At 45.1% G+C, this 13,300-nt stretch overlaps 1 protein-coding gene across 1 annotated transcript in view; it reads left to right on the forward strand.

Annotated features, from left to right (window-relative positions):
• Positions 1–795: 795 nt before the first annotated feature.
• LOC119455806 (protein artichoke) overlaps positions 796–13,300 on the forward strand; it is a 121,185-nt gene continuing 108,680 nt past the window's right edge. The window contains exon 1 of the mRNA XM_037717277.2: positions 796–977. The gene's annotated coding sequence lies outside the window, so the exon portion shown is untranslated. The remainder of the gene's footprint in view (positions 978–13,300) is intronic.

The following is a 13,300-nucleotide window of genomic DNA, read 5'->3' on the forward strand; positions in this document are numbered from 1 at the left end:
GGGGGGGGGGGAAGTAGGGAAGAAAACAAAGAGGGTTGCTTAGGATGAAGAAGGGGGGAAATCGGGCACGTAAAGGCAAGAGCCAGGAAGAGGAGACGAAAAGAAGACGCCCTCCTCACCCTCGGCTCCCGCCAGAGGCCAGAGAAAAAAAGAAAAAGACTGAACGAAACGCCGGGAAGCGTAGGAGTGGGGGAGAAAGCACCCCTCCGTCGACCCCGGCGGCAGCAGCAGCCACCGTTCGGCGGCATCGGCATCGGCGAAAGTTGTAGGGGGGCGCTCGGCGGCCGATGGTGTCGCTGGTGGCACCAGCCGGAGCCGCGCGGCGCCCAGACCCGCGCTTCGCTCCGGATGCTGTGCGACGACGAGCGGCGGTTGAGGCGGCGGCGGTGGCGAGTCGAGAAACGGCGCTGAGAGGAGAGAAGAGAAGCGGCGGCCGCGAATTCCGTGCCCGGACGCCCAGTGTTCATTCGACTGTCTTGCGAAGCGCGCCTCGAAAGGCGCACTGCTAGACTCTGTCTCTTTTTCTTAGCTTGAGTTCCTCTTTAACCCCTACCCCTTTCTGTGTTTTTTTTTTTTCTGCCGTCAGGCACTTAAATCAACTGAAGAGTGTTAGCACAACAGAACTTTTCACTGTTCATCCACAAGGTGACGTCCAGGGGAATTAGAGCTGCTGTGTGGCTCCCTCCCAGGCCCTCCGTTTCGCGCCTGCGTTTTCAACTTGAGGGTCCGCAACGCAGGCTGTGCTACTTGGGATAAATGCATCGATCGAGTTCAGTGAACTTTGGATGAAGTTTTGGTATCACCTACCGAAAGATACCGACGTGACTTACCCTAACCGTGAGCTTCCTCTTGTGATTTCTTGGAGGATAAGCAAAGACTGGACTGCAATCCTTGCCCAAGAGGAATTTCTACAGTTTCCAAGGGATCGCTTCGGGGCACCACTTTCAGGGCACCTTTTTCTTCCCAGAGGTGAAAGGGTAAGCTTCCGACGCCTCGTATCTGTAGTTATCTCACCTCTTGTTGCACCTCAACTTTGAATGTAAAAAGTGGAAGTACGATGGTGACGTATTGTTTTTCCTGAACGATAGCAAACTGTTTTTCATATTCTGAAATTCTATCTGTGTAAAATCTGGAAAACAGACGGAAGCTAATCACATTCTGCGAGCAAATTACTCTAGTGATATTTGCAAATTACCTACAATTTTCAAAATGGGAAAGATAATGAAAATTGGTATAAGGAGAAAATCTCAAGGATAATTCTACCACCGTCCCACCAACACAATGGCTCTCTCGCCAAAGTTACTATCCGCAACTGACTCCATTACTCCGCGTGTAATACACTTGAAAAAGAAAAACATTCGCTCTATCATTACAGAATATGTCATTTCCAGGTAATATTGAGTGGGTAAAAACGTCAGAGCTGACAGATCATTATGGTTTATGTTCACACTGAATTGCATCGGGAGACATCACGAAACTTCGTATCGCCAAATTATGTATTTTGTTGAAATAAGGCTGATGAGCCGTCTGTGGCCTAAGTAAAAACACAAGAAACAAATAAGAAAACAGCTGGCCTTGTCGGAAGGTAGCGCCCTTAGAAGAAAATTAAGTTGGCATAGCCTGTCGCTGAGGCGGTGTGAATGCATTATTATAATAAAAGATGATGCAGCTCTGAAAAAAGAGATTGGGCAACTAAAATATGAAGCCTCATACACAAACAATTTGCTCTGATACAAAGGTAGCACTTTTTTATGCATGATAGTGGCTTGACGGCGATAGGTAAAGATTCTTTAGGCTTGTTTTGTTCTTTTCTTTTTACTCAAAGAGGCGTAAGCCGTATTTAAAAGAGACATAAAATGGTGTTCCATGATTGTTTGTTATGTGTAAGTTCTAAAACTTTTCCTCGTGGAAGCCGAGGGTATTTCTTCACACTAAATGGCCGGTTATGAACGTCGAATTCCTCAAAGTGCGTGAAACTTGCACAAAGCTTATATTTGTTATAAATAAAACGTCTACACTAGCAGCATTAGAAACTCAAAGCAACTGAGTACTTAGCCAACAAGAGTTAGCAGAGCCAGAAACGTTCGGTGCATTGTTTATGTTGAATACAGCCTTTGAGCCACGAGGCCTAACCCTTAGTGCGCAAACACGCCATCCATTGGCATCCAAGTTACTCGCTTCTTTGCATTTGTTTCTGTCTTGTGTTCATGTAAAAATGTTTTGTCTAGTGTACATCACTTTCCTAGCAAAGAGTAAGAAAATACTTGTATTGAGAAATATTGTTCACTGGTGAAATAAGACATTACGATGGTGGTAAGTGACTAAAAGCTTTATATCTTATGGCAGATGTCAAGTTTTTTCAAGCTTTGGTCAGTGTTGGTAATAACATCTGTAGCACTAAAGACATTTCACTCACTTTCGCAAAAGAAAGCGAAGTTTTATCGTATAATTTTGTTGCTGCATATCAGTGGGCAATATGTGCGAAGTAAGACATAACTTGCTAATAGATCAGTATGGACTGGTATTTGGCGATGAAGACCTAAACGATGGTGAAACTAACATGAAATGAAAATATTCTCAGAGGAACAACAAGCACGCTTTAAAATGACCAATTCTTGAAATATATATCGCCCTCTTAAGCGTTGTTTGTCAGCTAGCCCTATTTTTGAAGTAATATTCGAAGTTTTGGTGCGCAATTACCATCTACTGGGCACAAATACATACCGCAAGTTTTTTGGAAAAGGAACCTGTCGGTTGAAGCACGCCTCACCTACGAGGTGCCTTTAAATTATTTGGAATATCACAGTTCGTTATGTTCAGGCAATGCAGGTGTAGCACATAATTTTGATGGGTATGCTATCTCAAAAGTTCATACGAACAAAAGAATTACATTATATATTGCTGATTATTCATAAGCAGAAATAACTCTTCAGATTAGAAAGATAACTATAGTTACCACCATGTTTTTTTCGCCTTCATTCAAAGCAGCCAGTCATTCAATCGTTGAGACGCTAACTTCTCCGGTCCACACTTTACCGTACCAATAACGCACGATATTGTTTAGCAGCACTTGTTCCTATCAAGTGCAGGCACACCTACTGAATCCATTCATTCGCATATGGTCCCGGAGTGTTCGCGCAGTTCTTCCCTCCCAGTTTCTGTCAGGGAGCCGAGTTGGCTAATGTTCCCACACAGTATCCTTATTATCCGGAAAAGCCACTCATTGTGGGCGCTTGATTTTGGGTTGTGGACACAGCCATACATTTCCTATTTTGTTGGAGATCGCAAGACAATGCAATTAAATAGGCAAACTGCATTTATGCGGTCAAATTGTATTTATAGAGTCACAAGACACATAATGAATGTGTTTTCCGGCGATGTTAAAGAGGGGCGACCGGTCGGGTTCAAACTGTTTTCTGCTCCAGGATGTTTTGTATAAACGCTAACTAGCTTGCTTCTTTTTCACGGATCTACATCAGCACTCATGCGTATGAATATCATTTGACGACCATGATGAAGACGAAAAGTTGTTTGGCCGATTGAATTCCAGAGAATATGATGAGATGGAGGGGCTTCACGGCTACAGATGGCGCCACCACCCTTACGACGGCAAAGGGGCATTCGCTGGTTCGCTCTCCCTGCATGCAGCGACAAACTAAGTAAAACAAAATCGATGAAACACGCGCTTTCTGTTTTCGTGCATCATGCTGGAATAACTTCACATATTTGTTCAGCTTCACACGTACTAAGGTAATCAGCACAGTGCACACGCACTTATTTATGATATTTTGCAGCATTGCCCAAATGACTAGCTTTTCTAATGCTGCTACAAACTATCCGACGGTTGGATCACTGTGCATTGTGGTTGTTATGATGCTCGTCGGCCGTACTTTTTATTTGTTTTTTTTTTAAATATATTTTGTACCACGGCAGCAGTTTAGCGCTCGAACTTGAATTTGCTGCGTCTGCTGGTCCACTCCTTTCGTTACGGCGATGGTAGCGGCGTTGTTGTCAGGCCACCTGCTAATGGCCACTCTCGTCTCCAGCGCTCAGACAAACGATACTTGGTTAACCACCGTGGCTAGGATTTGAACTCGTGCGAGAGTGGCAATGTGCAGCTATAGGAGGTGTGCGCGCTAACTTGCGTGCTCTGACGCACCAAAGGTGCGAGGTCATTTTTGCTGCGTTTTGTGCCTCATAGAGACTGTTGCAGTGGTGTCGCCAGTGCTTGTACATTATAACCTGCAACAGACGGATAATATGAAAATGCGTGCATTGCAAAAATACTGCTTGTTAAGAGATCGTGCTGTCTGCTTTAAGAGCGTTATGCTACTAATTTCCTTTTTCTCTCTTGAAATCTTGTTATCTCCGATCAATTTTTATCGTCCAAATATACAATTCAAGCTGATGCTTCTAACACGAATGCAACAGCCATTGCTTACAGGAAAATGAGCAGGCCGCAATTATCATTAGATTTGTTAGCGTTGCAGCTAGTCCTGGATAAAATGGCATGGTGGCCAAAGAGTGAACTTCTCTGCTCAACATTGGAACTACCATGACGACGTGAAGCTGCTATGCAAATGGCAGCATAATCTCTGCATGAAAAGAATTGCCAGTTTCGATCGAAGGGCGAAGCAATGACTGCGATAGCAAAGTATAGCTTTGCACTTGAACTTATTGAACACTGTTCTAGCTATACGCGAGTCCGACTAACGCGGACGCGACATACGTGGGTGCACTTAAATTTCTGGCACCCTTAAATCTTTTAACTAGGCATGTATGGCCTGTGTTGACACGGCACACGCGCCACTACTGTGCCCTTAAAGAGTTGCGGCATTAATATTACATCACTTTCAGGTTGGAGCACTGATATTGTTTAGCAATTTTAACCTTTAATAGGCTGAGCGAATTTCGGTGAAACGGCATGCGCTGTGAATGGTATATATGTTTCATGACAATTGGTCGTGGGCTGTCATTATCAACATTATAATTTGATCAAGAACGTAAGGCCTGGCACAAGCAACTTTGGTGATTGAATAGCGTAGCAATACAACCAGCATATACGGCATGGATAAGCATATAGCGTGCCTAACCTTAATGAAAAACACCACCCAAGCAGTCCGTACAGATAGTTAACCAGCGAAGCTGTAACGTGCGGCCCCGGTGTTTAGCAATGGGTTAATCCCGACGCTGAAGCGTTTCTCAAATTATTTTTTTAATTTTATTTAGGAAATACTGCGGTCATTGAAGACCAGGCAGGTGGGGAGGGGAACAAATTTGTCAAATATGCACACATCAAAAGCAATAATTAATTATGCAAGAGTATACAATGGGCGATCAATAAAAAAAAGAGATGAAATGGAATGGACAGTAAAATAACGAAAGCCAATGTCTAGCACAGACACACACACAATATATATATATATATATATATATATATATATATATATATATACAACACTTCGATTAACAGCAACATTCAATAATTAGAATCTGACAGTTATCCCTGCAGATTAAACAAAAAGTAAATTGTTTTGAAACCAGCACAATAAATAGTGTAAGCAGTACACAAAAGCTCGGGCTCAGTCAACGTTCATACCGAGCAAAGCTTTCTCGAAGTCATCAGCACAAACGACATCTGATGGCAAATTGTTCCACTGAACAATTGTTCGAGGAAAAAAAGAATATTTGAATATGTTTGTCCGAGCAGTGTATGGGAGCAGGTTATGCACATGACGATGCCTGGATTCACGTTGTAAGAACGGCTGTATGTACGTCTGCGCAGGTATATTTAGCTTGCTATTGTAAACGGAATGCAAAAATTTTAGGCGCGCGATTTCGCGGCGATTTTCAAGCACAGGGATGTTATTTTCCTTCATTAAATTGGTAGGAGAATCTGTTGATCGAAACTTTGAAAAAATAAAACGTACAGCCCGTCTTTGAACCATCTCAATTTTCTGAATATCTTTTTTATAGAAAGGGTCCCAAACCACTGATGCATATTCTAGCTTTGGTAAAATGTAGGTTTTATATGAGAGCATTTTCAATTCGGGAGGTGCTTTTTTCAACTTGTGTCTCAGAAAACCAAGTTTTCGTGAAGCTGATGCACAGACGTTTGTTATATGCGTGGACCATGAAAGCGTGTTAGTAATGGTTACTCCTAGGTATTTATATTCATTTACTTCATGTACTGGTGTTTACTGAACGCGGTAAGTAAACGCGAATGGGTGTTTTTTCTTCGTCACGCGTAGAAGGACCGTTTTATCGGGGTTTAATGCCATTGATGACCGGGTGCACCATTGACTAACTTTTGTTAGGTTAGGTTAGGCGAAATCCAAGTCAACCTGATCTTGTCGACAGGTTACTTTCTTGTACAGAACGCAGTCGTCAGCGAACAATGGGATAATAATATTCGAATCAACCATATCTACTAAGTCGTTGATATATACTAGGAAAAGAATCGGCCCTAGTACACTTCCTTGAGGAATCCCCGAAGATACTGGTAATATGTTAGAAGTGTGTCCCCTCACATTAACGAACTGAAGCACGATTTGAAAGATAAGCATCTATCCAATTTATGATGGAAAATGGAAGATTAAGGTTTTGGAGCTTCAGGAGAAGTTTTACATGAGGGACACGATCAAATGCCTTGCTAAAGTCCAAAAAAATTAAATCTACCTGACCAGACGAATCAAGTGTCAATGCGATATCATGGACAGTTGTTACGAGGTACGTGCACGTTGATAACTGTTTTCGAAAGCCATGTTGAGCTGAAGACAACAGGTTATTACTTTCAAGGAAATCGGTAATAAAATGAGCAATAATGTGTTCGAGTACCTTGCAGCACGCCGACGTCAGAGAAATTGGGCGGTAGTTTTTTTTTTAGCAGATGATCTCCTTCCATGTGCACCGCTACAACTCTGGCGAGGCGCCAATAATCTGGTAAGGTCGCCGTTTTGATCGATTCACAGAAGATAGTAGTTAAGATATGCGATACTGGTTCTGCATATCGACGCAGGAAAGAGTTCGGAATTCCGTCAGGGCCCCCAGAACATGTTTGGTTACATGTTTGTGTTTCTAGTGGAATGCAAGCGCCAATGACGGGCGGATGCTGCTAACCACGACGCCGAGCTAACTCGAGATATCGAACGCATGCGACAACGGTGAGCCGACGAAGCGGCGTTGCGGGCAGAGCAGCGTCAACGGGGCAATGGCGGGAACGCGTTCGCCGGGGCCAACGCCCGCTTTCAGCGGGAGTTTCTCGAGCGGCACTTTGGCTTCGGCTGCGACGAAACGTCCAGGTTGAAATCGCGGAGTGGAACGCAAGCGCCAATGGCGGGCGGATACTGCTAACCACGGCGCCGAGCTACTCGAGATATCGAACGCATGCGACAACGGCGAGTCGAGGAGCCGGCGTTGCGGGCAGAGCAGGTACGACGCAGAGAACGACGTCGCTAACGGCGCTGCCAATGGCGCGCGCGCTTGGTTGCGACGTAGAGAACCACGTAACTGAGGCGCAGCCAATGGAGACGTTTAGCGAAACATGGGACGAACGGTTTTTTGTTTCGCCTAGCCATATACAGTTTTCGCTGTAATATGCAGAGCCTCACGGCGACAGCGAAAATTCTCTTGGAGATTCCATATAATTGCTATCGGAATTAACGGGTGGAAAAACACAGCTCTTTACGTGTGCTGAGGGATTCTATGCAAGATCATGGAGTGCTAGCAACCACTCTGGGAGAAAAAGAATACTTGCGTCTTATTTTCGACGTGGTACAGATGCACCTGGGCGGGTACGAAAGTATTGCAGAAATAACTTTCATGCGGCTGCTGTTGAAGTTGTTGATGTTGTTCGTAGTATGGAGGGCGAACAAATGGAACGAGATGTACCTTTGCGGCAATTGCATCTTAAAATTTAGATTCAACACAGATGAATAAAGGAAGAAGCACAGCCGGTGAATTTTGCTCACTGCCATACAGAAATAGGAAGTACGTCTGTCTGATAAGCGTGCTGAATTTCTTCCGAGCACCAAAATCGAAAATGTGGCGATGTTAATTCTTCACAGGGGCAATATGTAGGTATCCGATATTGCTTTAGAAGTTGCTAGATTCAGCTCCTTTGGCGTATTGTCCTATTGAATAATGGCGTTTCAGAGCAGGTCAGTTTAGGGCGCCAACATCATGTGGTGATTATGATCCTTGAGGAGTAATATCTAAAGTGCGTTAACCAATTTTTTTTTGGTTGGCCACTTTTGTGGGTCGAACAGACAATACCGCGTTCTTCAGCATCTTAGTTACGTAAATTATTTATTTCATAAGTTGATTCAGCATGGATTCCACGAAGGGAAGTTACCATAGTCGCGTTATTAGAGGCAACAACGTTTATGGTAACGGTGTTCTCGGACATAAACGCACTCGGTACGAGAGCTTGCTGAGAAATGGGGAAGCTGAAAATGGCGAGTTCTGATCTGCACTTTTTTCCTAGGGTATTATTGCTTCTCTTTACTTCTGCTTGTAAGTAAAAGGACACCACGCTGCGCAGCCAGAATGAGCAAGCTCGCAGACACATGAGGAAAAAACGGTTGCTGTGGCAGCGAAAACACGCAAAAAAAAAGGCCCACGTAGGATCACTTTGTCTCACTCACTAACCAGTAACCGTCCTCGCTAGACTGAATCGCTTCGAATATTTACCGCACAGCCCTCGTCGTTCATATTCGAGAAAACTTTGATCTCATTTTCCCAAAGACATAAGTAATCACCTCCAAACCACTCCCGACTGCAGCTGCTCATTCGCTCCCCGAACACGATTACAGCGTTAAACCAACAAACATACAGTGACCATCCAACCGCCTCTCTCTGCAAATATTTTGGATCGAACGAAAGCGCTACTCAGACTCACATAATCTGTTTACGCTTCATTGTCACACTCGCTCCTCGCTTTTTCAGCCTTATTTCTCGTTCTCCCCCCTCCCCCCCCCCCCCCTCCTCGTCCCTCTCGTGCCACTTCAAGACGCGTGAAAGACGAGCCTCGTCTCTCTTCTTCGGAAAGCAGCGGCGGGGCTGCGCCGCTATCATCAGCGTCCGCCGTTCTTGGGTGTAATAATTTGCACCCTCGGGCGGAATCCCGGTTCGCCAGACAGGCTGGAGACGTACTTGAAGTGAGAGCCGCCGACGGGACGCGGAGTTTCCCTGCGGAAGCAGAGGCGCGCCGTCTCGAAGCCCTATGTACCCTATCGTTGTCACTTTCTCGCGCTCTCAGAACGTCCGCGATAGAGGAAGGCGCTGAAGCGAAGGCACAACGAGTAATAGGGAGCAAAAGGAAGGAAACGGGTGAAGGAGATGCGACGCGACATAACGCTTAAGAGAGAGAGAGAGAGAAGCCGAAGAAGAAAGCCGGGAGGCGGTCTAACCGTGAAGGGAAGGCGGCCCATCCGCATCGAGTCACTCTTCTCTCACTTCTTCTCACTCTCGGACACATCCCGGCTGGCCGCCTAACGATGCGGCGCACCGCCAACGGCGCTGATTAACAGGACGCAGATCCCGCTCTCCCGCTGTCTTTTGCCTCACTCGAGAAACGCCGGCGAACGACGCCTGCTGGCCGCTGCTAATAGAGCAGCCCAGATTGCGCGCCGACGTCGCCTTCGAGCACGGAGGCTCCGATCGAGACCCATCCGCCCCCTCCGTCCCCTTCGCGATGAACCAGCGAGCACACAAGCCGAGAGTAAGCGCAAACACGGAGCCCCACTACCGTTTGATAGACAGGAATGGGAGAGCCGTTTCGGAGAAAGGCGACAGCGAGTTTGCGGATTCGCTGCCCAAACAAGATCGTGTGGTTAGAGCCTTGGGCAAGAGCTAGGGGAGACACTGCGACGAAGATGGTAATCGCTGGCGCCGGCAAAGTTAGAAAAAAAAAACACACACACACACACGAAACAGCATTTTAAAGAAATTGATCACGTGACAGAACGCGCAAGTAAATAATGTCCTAAAGTATAGGCCTAGCCCGCGTGTACAACCATCACAAGAGAAGAAAAAACCTTCTCGTCTAGGAACAGCATCCTTAGGGAAGCAGGAATCAGCTTATATGCGATAACACAGGCGCAACGATTCGCAATATAAAAGCTTGAAGGGAAGTACGTCCGTATGAATGTTGTTTTCCTGTTTGCTTTTCCGCGTTGAACACTAGAATAACCTTACTTGCGTCACCGGTCGGCTGCTCTAAGATGTCACCGACGGGGAGATGGTTGGTTGGTCAGAGTCAGGGTAAGTATGGACCTGTCCCAGTTCGTTATCCTGCGAAAAAAACGAACAAGTCTGCCAAATCAGTAAACGCGTCTGTCTACATAGTACAAGTCTTGTACAGCGAAAAATATGAAAATATTGAATAATAGGCATCATTGATTATCACTCTTTATACGGCAAGAAAACTGAATGCGACAATACATATATACACATTTTTTCGAGCGTACATCTACCGCTATAGCTAAATGAAGCTAATAATTAAGATTAGGATTTCAAAAATTTCTATGGCACAAGTAGAACAAAATCTTTCACTTCCTTCTCCCGCTGGAATGTGAACAGGAGCCTGGAGCTCCCCCTGCGTTTTTATTATTTGTTATGTATTACGGGAGGGGGACATGCAGTTCCCTTTTAAAGATGCCGTGCGTATACTTTGGTGATAGCTGAGGCGGCTGAAAAACACAGAATTCTAAATAATATCTTCAAAGTTCAGTAAGAAACAGCAAGCGAGAGTATTTTGGCGCGGTAACGTCGACTTAAGTTTGCGTCCAACGTAATCCTGCGAAAAACGAACAGAAAAACAACAGCACCTTTTGTTACATTCTTTGCAGCCTTTCCGCATTAGCGGGCACACCTGCGCCGATTTATTTTGTACGCTCGGGAGAGCATACGTTCGTTACCGTGTTCAATAGGTACACATCCAGGTAAAATATGGGGAATCCTCTCGCGCGTATGTGGTATGGGGGATGGCGAAAGTGGTCCTATAGCAACAGAAAATATTATTCTTGGCACAAGGCACGTTTCCTATAGGATATGTTTACCGCAATAGATGAAGAACACAAATCACTCAAAGGCTTTGGTCGACACGTTCGGGACGACACTGTCCGCGTCATCGCACCTGCTTGTATGCCTTCGTGCTCGTCTATTATGCGGCAAACAGGGAGCCGGGCTCATAGCTACTTAAGCCTAACAATATAAACACCTTTGCCATTGCATTGCTCGCCTTCGTTGTGCATATAGGTATGTGGAAGTGTTCCTTGAACTTGTGTAGTTATTTCTGCATACCTTACTTTCATCATTTTCACACTTAGATCACGTGAAAACTTACAGAAACATGAAAAGCAGCAAAAGCAGCCGAGTTGCCATATTACGGGGGCCATAATGTAAAAAAAAAAAAAACGACGCAAAAGAAGAACACGAAGTTGGCCTGTATTGGTAGATTCCACTTCTGCTATATGCAAAAGTGTCAATCATACTGTGAGAGATGGCTTGGCAAATCAAAAAAAGAAAAGACGCTAAAATTACAAACACGGGTAGGGATGCCACCCTAAGACTTTCGCACCAGACCTCTGTGACCTAGTGGATTTTCACGGTGGCCATTAAGATGGCAGTTACCTAGTTAAATGTTTTCTTGGCAAGTAAAGAGTGCGTCGGATTTTAGAAGCTTTAGAAAAATTTACTTTGAAAGTTGAGAGACATTTTTCTTTTGCCAAAATGACGGAAACACGACAAAAATTCGTGGGAAAATGTCACGTCATATTCGTATACCGGAGCTGTGGTTCAGTGGCAAAACTAAATAAACAGCAAACGTTCGGATTTCCATCAGTAATATTAAGCCAGTATTTCCGCCGAATTAATATAACTAGACTTCTGAAATGGTAAAAATCGCCAGCCTAAGCGGATTTAATGCATTTAGCGTTCCTACACATGGTGACAGGGCGGCTGTCAAGCTTCTATGAAACATTAGCACCTTTCCAATGTTAAACGTGGCAAAAAGTGTTGCTGCTCTTTTAAAGGCACGAGAAACAAATGGCGTAAAAATGCTTAGATCGCGCGCACTGCCAGCATGGAGAAACCCAGCATTGAACCGAAGCACCGCGCGATGGCGTTACCAGGCCCTAGGTTCGCCCCGAGTTCGCGTTTCTCTCGTTTGCACGCCGACGCGAGTGCTGCAACAAACAAACAAGAGCAGGTGAAAATTCGAAGTGTCATAACACTGCTTAAACGCTACGTACTGATTCGTCCTTCCCTCGAGGGACTACTTCATACCCGTTTGCATCGACAGGACGCAAAAGTTTGAGAATCACTGCCTTCGCCTTCTGTGAGGCTGAATGAAAATTCTGTGAGGCTGTGAAGCAAATAGTGCCTCACTCAGTGCGAAGCCGACTCACTAATTGCAGACTCGTGCAGAAGTAAAAATGTCCACATGCAGCCTAAATTGGGCACCATTATGGCGAGAATAGGGCACCATTATGGCGAGAATATTGGTTATGGTGGGGCTGTCATTCCCTAAGGAAACGTTTCGTGAAACCTAGAAGTTGAGATTTACGTACATGCTGCTCGGCACTAGAACGAAGGCCGTGACACCACTTCAGAATTGGGGGTTAGTAGGACGGCTATTATGTGTTTAGACAAGGGTCTGAACATCAAGGTTAAACTCAATATGCGTGTGAAATATTGGGGGTTGCCTGCTTCTCTAAAAAAAAAAAGAGCCGCTTCAGAAAAATTGCCAGATTCTTATCAAAACGCAAACGCAAAAAGAGAGCAGCAGTCATAACCGTGTGTCTTTTGCCAAATCAGGACATGTTAGAGTAAACGGTTTATGCAAAGCGCTGATATCAAGTTTTCTTCAAAGTGCTTCCACCGTGGTTGTGCTAGCGGAATAGGAAGGCAAAATTAATCAGAGATCACGCTATTGTATTTAACCCATCACCTGTTATCATTGACACCCGTAGCCTACTTTTGCGTAGCCAACCCTCCGAACTGTTATGCCTCTGCGTTGTCTTTAATTTTTCTAAGTTCATCCAATACGCTGTTTGTGTATCTAGAGTAGAAAATCGTCAATCGACCGCTTATTCTAAGCACGCAGTGCTTGGGACGTTGGCCAGATCGCAAGTCCAGATGCGGAGCAATTTATGCATTACCTGCATTCCTGCACAACACGGGGCTTGTATTGCGGCTGCGAAAATTCTACATGATACACTATTTATTCTCGTCTTTCTGCTCACGTCGTCACCGCTCAGAACTCTCTTCCTGTCCGCATCTCTTTATCCCGGCGCGG

The sequence above is a fragment of the Dermacentor silvarum genome, chromosome 6 (assembly GCF_013339745.2).
Source record: "Dermacentor silvarum isolate Dsil-2018 chromosome 6, BIME_Dsil_1.4, whole genome shotgun sequence".
NCBI lineage: Eukaryota > Metazoa > Arthropoda > Arachnida > Ixodida > Ixodidae > Dermacentor > Dermacentor silvarum.